Source organism: Habropoda laboriosa, unplaced genomic scaffold, assembly GCF_001263275.1.
Source record: "Habropoda laboriosa isolate 0110345459 unplaced genomic scaffold, ASM126327v1 scaffold210, whole genome shotgun sequence".
NCBI lineage: Eukaryota > Metazoa > Arthropoda > Insecta > Hymenoptera > Apidae > Habropoda > Habropoda laboriosa.
In genome coordinates, this window is record NW_017100373.1 from 935,087 (window position 1) to 941,690 (window position 6,604).

The 6,604-nt window shown below is 44.2% G+C and overlaps 1 protein-coding gene across 2 annotated transcripts in view; it reads right to left on the bottom strand.

Annotated features, from left to right (window-relative positions):
- Nucleotides 1-6,604, bottom strand: part of LOC108574964 (FERM, RhoGEF and pleckstrin domain-containing protein 1-like) — a 32,352-nt gene that overhangs the window by 12,630 nt on the left and 13,118 nt on the right. The gene's annotated exons all lie outside the window — the stretch shown is intronic.

The following is a 6,604-nucleotide window of genomic DNA, read 5'->3' on the forward strand; positions in this document are numbered from 1 at the left end:
GTATTGTATATAAACATATACACGTATCTGTTCGATACACGTATATACTTACACATAACATGTATATCGTTCATCGTAACGAATACAGTATTCAGTCGTTTGCTAATATTGATATAAACCGATCAACATTTTGAACCTCCTGTCGGGCTCGAGGTTTTCGCGGGCTATTAACATCGCAATTTGATCGTAAAAATGAAGAAAAAAAAAGTGGTTCAAAGACTGATCGTGTGCCGCGAACACATTGGCAACGGATTCCTTTCTCACCGTGGCGCGAAAGCTGGAACTTATGCGAAAAATGGCGATAAATTGGCAGGCAACCGCAGTTTCTCTCATATTTTCTCGAACGATCAAATTTTTGGGGCTTGGTTTGTAAAAAATTGGCCCTAATACCGTTTTAATCAATGCTTGATAGATTCCGATTGTTGAATGATCCGAAAACTTCGAGCACAACGATCTCGAGGCTGCACATATGTACGTGCTGCGTAGTCAAGGAACACGCACGCGTACGAAACGACAATAACCAAACGGAAGCGGCGGAGAAGGAGGAGGAGGAGGAATCAGGTCGACAAATCTAACTGATGATAAGAATGAAGAATGGGTGAAGAGATGCAGTGGTGGTGTGTTGGGTGAATGGAAAATAGTTTGAGGCGATGGGCAAGGCTGATAACATGATACGATGACACAGACAAAATCAAGAACATAGGAATACAGAAAGAGAACAGTGCTCGAAGAGACGCGTGCGTGTGTAATAATACCGATGGCAGGACAGGACTGACGATGCACCAATGCAAGACGAGGACAAGTCAAGATTAAACCGATACAGGAACTCGTATACGGTTAAATCGAGGATACGACAATACTCTTCTTTTCTGTTGTATAGGATGAGGTTGTTTCGCTTTGGAAGGGTCGATCGTCAAGATCGTACACACCTCTGGACCTTCTTCAAGAACGTGGAAAATAATAAAGAAGGAAAGAGAAAAGGAAACGACGCGATCCAGAATGATCGAGGAACTCGAGGAGAAAGCGACGATTCCAGGGGCGGCGGATAATCCAATTAAGCGTCGACGCGTTCACGTACGACTAACGATAGGCCCGCGACAGAACGTATCACTAAAAATGATGATTTTAATGATTATCCAAAGGATTGAATCGAATCGAATTGAATAGCCGATCGTTGCGTACGCACAAACTGAACGATTTCATTATTTCCATGGTTCCGTTGAAATTGCCATTATATTTTTAATGCACCATCCGCCACTGGACAATTAAAGTTCGCAGTTATAGTAGCAGCCGGATAATCGGCCTTGCCATGATCGTAACAGACGACTCTACTTCGATATGTCGAGAGATGCATGCAAAGGAACAAATCCAGAATCGATACGACTTCGCCAACTATTTCGCGACTCGGTGCAATCTTTCCTCCCACTGGTGTTTTAAGCAAATTATCCTTACGCTGCTGGACGCTCGAGGAGGATCGTTGTACCGACGACGATCCATAGGAATTGATCTCGCGAATCGTGTATACAGCTTCGAGGAATCATAAGCGCAATTGTTCGAAAGGGTGTGAACATGCGCGATTCGAGTCGAGCTTTTGCGACGAAATCGAATCGAGAGATTGCTCGAAAGATATTTTGCCAGAGTTCGTCGTCGATCTATGGTGATTAAACGAATCAATTTCGCCGACTCGCAACCGGTAAAAAGCAACTTAAGCCTCGCCATCGTGATCGGCACTCAGTAGTTGCCCACTAATTTCATATACATTTTTTTTTTCTTTCGTATAATCTTCACTGCGTTCTACGATGTAGTAATAGTAACCTTTTTAATGAATCAAGTGTAGTGATAATAGCGTAACAATGACTAATGGAATGAGGTGATTAATGGTCACGGAGCTAATTAACGACTTCTTTCATTTCCTTCTTTTTCTTTTTAATTCTATTATTTTATTCAACGATAACCCCTGGCCTCATGTCTCGTTTGAAAACGAGCCACCAACCCACCATAACCGGATGTATATATGTATTTACAACACTCTATCTGATCTCTCTTTCGCGTTTCCAATACTTCTTTTCTTCGCGGCAAATCACAGAACGATTCCAGACCGTTCGAACCGGTCCGAAACGAGGCTACCTAAGCTCGGCTTTTCCACTCTGACCGCCACGCTTTCCCTCAATTACCCTCTGCAGAACAAATCTCTACGTCTTTCCGTATCTTAGTTGATCGTCGTTTGATTGAGAATCGCTATTAGCGAAATCGATCCTTTCGCTTCGAGGCTTTTTCATCTTATGCAATATGAAAAATAAAGCGGTTCTTCTCTGTCACCATCCTATCACGGCTACGAGAAACGGAAAAACGGTAAAGCGTAAAAAATCGGAGGGACACGTGTCAGACTATTTTATTCGTGGACGTTGGAAAGTTACTGCGTGGCAGCCAGAGGATTAATCGTTTCGACGAAACGAGACACACATCTATGCAACAAAGAGACGAAATATCTCGCTGATTTCTAATTTCCCGTCGCGAAACAATCCCTAGGATTTTTTTTTGAAACACGCCTCTTCTCCCGCAAAAAGTTTGTAGCTTCTGTTCTCCTACAAAGTGCGAACGACAAGCGTTTTAGAAGTGCACTAGCCTTGCTTCCACCAACGATTCATTCGTACCATCACATACGAATATGATAAATTATTGCTTTCGAATGTCTCTTAACATGGGGGGTACATATTGGGCAAATCAAAATCAATGTTTCTACATTCTCAAAGAAAGCAAAGGCATCGAAGGGCAAAAGAAACGAAGAAATTCGATCGGTGCTTCTTTTTTCCCCCTTTCTCGGTTTGAACATATAGAACGTTGCTTCTAGAGAATATTATTTTTACGTCGACGCCTTCACGCCCGATGTAACGTCACGCGTAAATACTGCTTTAACCCAGCCTGCAACGGGTATTTTATTTACTCCCGGCTTTTTTCTCTCAGACCGTTATACTAATATCGATCGATCAACAAATTTAGCATCAGCCGATCCGGCTACATATTTCTTCAACATGGAATATCGAGCCTACTAAACCATTGACTTGTCTCTCCGCACGTTGAAACATGATGCGTTCAACGAAAGTGGAATAGAAAGGAATCACCTTCACCTTCCATAGTATGAAAAAATGTATACTTCGAGAACGAAATAACCTAGGATAAAAGAAAGAAAGAGAATTCAACCCTGTAATAACGTAGAATGGAAAACAAATGGAATTCTCCTTTCCTACCGGGCAACGCGACGCGATCTTCGAAGATGTAGAAAGAAAAGAGCATCTCCACCACGGTAAATAACGGCGAAGCCAAGGTGATCTCTCTTCTGATTATCAAGGTCCTTGGTATTTTTAACGTACAGAACGACATACTTTCATCGACGTAACGTTATAATTGACATCAAGAGAAATTCAACGACCTAGCGCGCGTGGTATCCTTCGAACGACTTTGATCGCTAAACCACACATTAACGTCGAAACCTTGAAAATATCACGACCTGGACTGTGATCGTCGTTTCTCGAGAAACATGAACGGGAGAATTACGCGTTCCGTAATTTATTCGCAATCGTGCTACTGGAGTGCAGGATATACACCTTGGAAGTTTTATAAAGGGAGTCGTAGCGCCGAGAGAGACAAAACTAAGAAGACGAACGTATTAATACGGATTCTTTCGATCGACGACGAACGTTTTATTTTAAATCTACCGCGCGATATTCCGCGCATCCCGTCGTTCCGTGTTTCTCCTCTTTTTTACCCACTCGTAACGTGAATAGCAATTCCATACAATAGACACATACGTACGCGTGTATCAACGAAAGTACGCGATAAACATCTTTTGTTTGTTCTTTTTTTTTTATAAGTATCTACGTTGAGCAACTTGTCTTCCGTCCTAAAACGAGACACAAACTAAACTACGACCAAATTATATACGACCGCTCATCGAGGATTCGATTCTCGAACCAAAAGAGACAATTCCTCCGTTTTCACCCCTCTTTTCCCTACTCCTGACATTGTCCTGTCTCCTTTTTTCAACGATGCTTCCCCACGTCTCCAACAATGATTGTCGTTCTCGTAATACTCGAATAAGCATCGTTTTGCCTGTCGTTGCCGTCATTCCCTCCTAACTCTCTCCTTTCCCTCGAGAATTTATTCTATCGGAAGTACGTAATACGTTCGTAGTTCCGCTGTAACAATCCCTAATGTAATCTCGAAAACGTATCTTATACGTATTATCGGCTTTCACCGACTCTTATAACATATATATCGTAATTTCCTAGACTAATTATCATTAGTAGGTGTGTAGTAGTTTCGTTCGATTTGTAATTTTCGCGTCAGCTTCTTCCGTATATGGTGCATACACGATTTTTTTACTTTTTTAAGTACGATAGAATGAAAGATTCCGTTTACGGGTCGAAAATCTCCCACGCGATAACCACGATATTGTATTAAATTAAATCGAATTTCTAACAAACGCGTAACAAACGTACTAATTATCCTTAGACGTGATAGGTTAGACTAGATTGGTTTACACGATATCTTTTGATCATCTTCCTCTCGTCAACGTCGAATCTTCGCTATCCTCTTCCATCTATTCTCATCCCGCTTGCTACGCACACGCTTCTTTCGTGTGTCCTTCTCTGAAAACGGAACTGAAATTTTCGAGAAGGAAACGCGACTAAGCGCGTTGGAATGCGAAAGAGAATTAAGAGGCATCGAAACGACGCGAATCACGTCAACGTTGCTGTCGTCGATTCTGCTAGCCGACCTTCGGGTCTCCCTCGTCGTCCACTTCAACGTCGTCAGAACTTGAATAGTCGGCGAGCCGAGGCCACGGAAAAGTGGCATTGTCTAAGCTCGCTACAATCTGACCATCTTTTACCTCGAGATCAACCACCACACGGTGTCGTCTTTTCAGATTCTCCCGCCGCCTTCGACGAACAGCTATCTGACTTCGAACAGGCGTGTGAACAGGACTGTCCATACTAGAGGACGTGTCACCCTCGCTCTGTGGACTTCTGCTCGAAGAGTAAGGCATCGTTTTCGTTCGAATCTGTGTCCTAATTTGCATTGGGGGACTGGAGGTGGTCGACTCACCACTTAGGCTAGTCGTCGAATAATAAGGCGTTGATGTTGCTCTAATAGGAACGACTACGGGTCGTTCCGTCGACCTTGTCTCGTGATATCTGCCCGCTTCCGTCGGCTCTGAGAATCCTCTCTCAAACTTGGACGTTGTTGATCTGCTCGTAATTTTCTCCTTCTCCACGATCGTTTCCTCTCTCTCCTCTTCGAATGACCAATCGTCGTCAGCCTGTCGAGAACCAAGTGCCAAGTCCGCATATTTTTCATGCATATCCTCAGAACTGTCCCCACGACTTACGTCCATTCGAATTTTATCACCACTGGAATACTTCATCGCAGGTACGTTATCGTACAGACGGTGTTCCATCTCCTCCTCCACCTGCTTGTCGAGGTCCTCCTCCTCTTCCTCGAGAATAGGAAGCGGTGCGTCACCATCGTCGGACATCATTCGATGAAACTCCTCATCGATCGTCTCGTCGAACTCGTTCTGTAAAGTTATTCGAGGCGGTGATATATTCGCGATGTACAGTGACCTTTGCCGCTCCTCTTCGCTACGTCGCGATACCAGTCGACGTTGCTCGTCGAACTGGCTTTCGATGAACCTTCTCGCTTCGTCTAATTGCTCGTCCCTGGATGTTCGGACAACAGATCGTTCACTGTCCAACGAGGTACCGTGAAGATCCTCGTCGTACGGTGAACGTAGGTTCGTGTCACCAGGTAGAGACCGAGGAGGTGTTAGAGGAGGCGAGGTCGGAGGTGGTGGTAACGGAGGTGATGGAGGAGCAGCAGCAGCAGTTGAAGAACCATCTGACGCTCTACACTTGGAATTTGGCCTCATGCTAGTAACACTCTTGTCTGAAGTTGTAGTGTCGCTTTGGCTCTTCTCAACGGTTGAATAATACTGTTGCGGTACCACTGTTGTACTTCCTGACCAATCAGAGATAGAGGCGCCCAATTCCGCCAGAGAATTGTCGTCTGATTTTGTACCAGAATACTGACAGAATTGTCTAACGGTGTTATTGGAACTAGACCATTCTGACATCGATAATCCCATGGAAGTATCTTCACTGTGCGAGGAACCTGTGATGTGAGAGTTTGATTTTGGTTTGACCACAATCTTCACGGTACCGTCTACGGTGGTGGCGGAGGTCGAGCTGTGACCACCATCTTCCAGAAAGGTGGAGTGCAAGTCGTCGTGAAGGGTTCGATTCTCGTCACTCGAATCGCTATCTCGTTCCACTCTACCCGGTGTATCAGTGCTGTCAGTAACGGTTACCTTGACTGCTTCCTCTGGTTTAATCTCCATGTAGAAAGTTTCAACGTGACTGACTACTGGAGCATCGAACACTGGTGAGGTAGGTGGAGATGGCCAATCTTCTGAACTTTGTGTTTGCAATTTTGATCTACCTGACGACTTAGGAGATCTCACATCTTCCTCTTGTCCGCCAAGTATATCTATCGGTATATCTGGTAGCTCAGAAGAGGTACGTCGATCATCGGACATTGAGAGAAG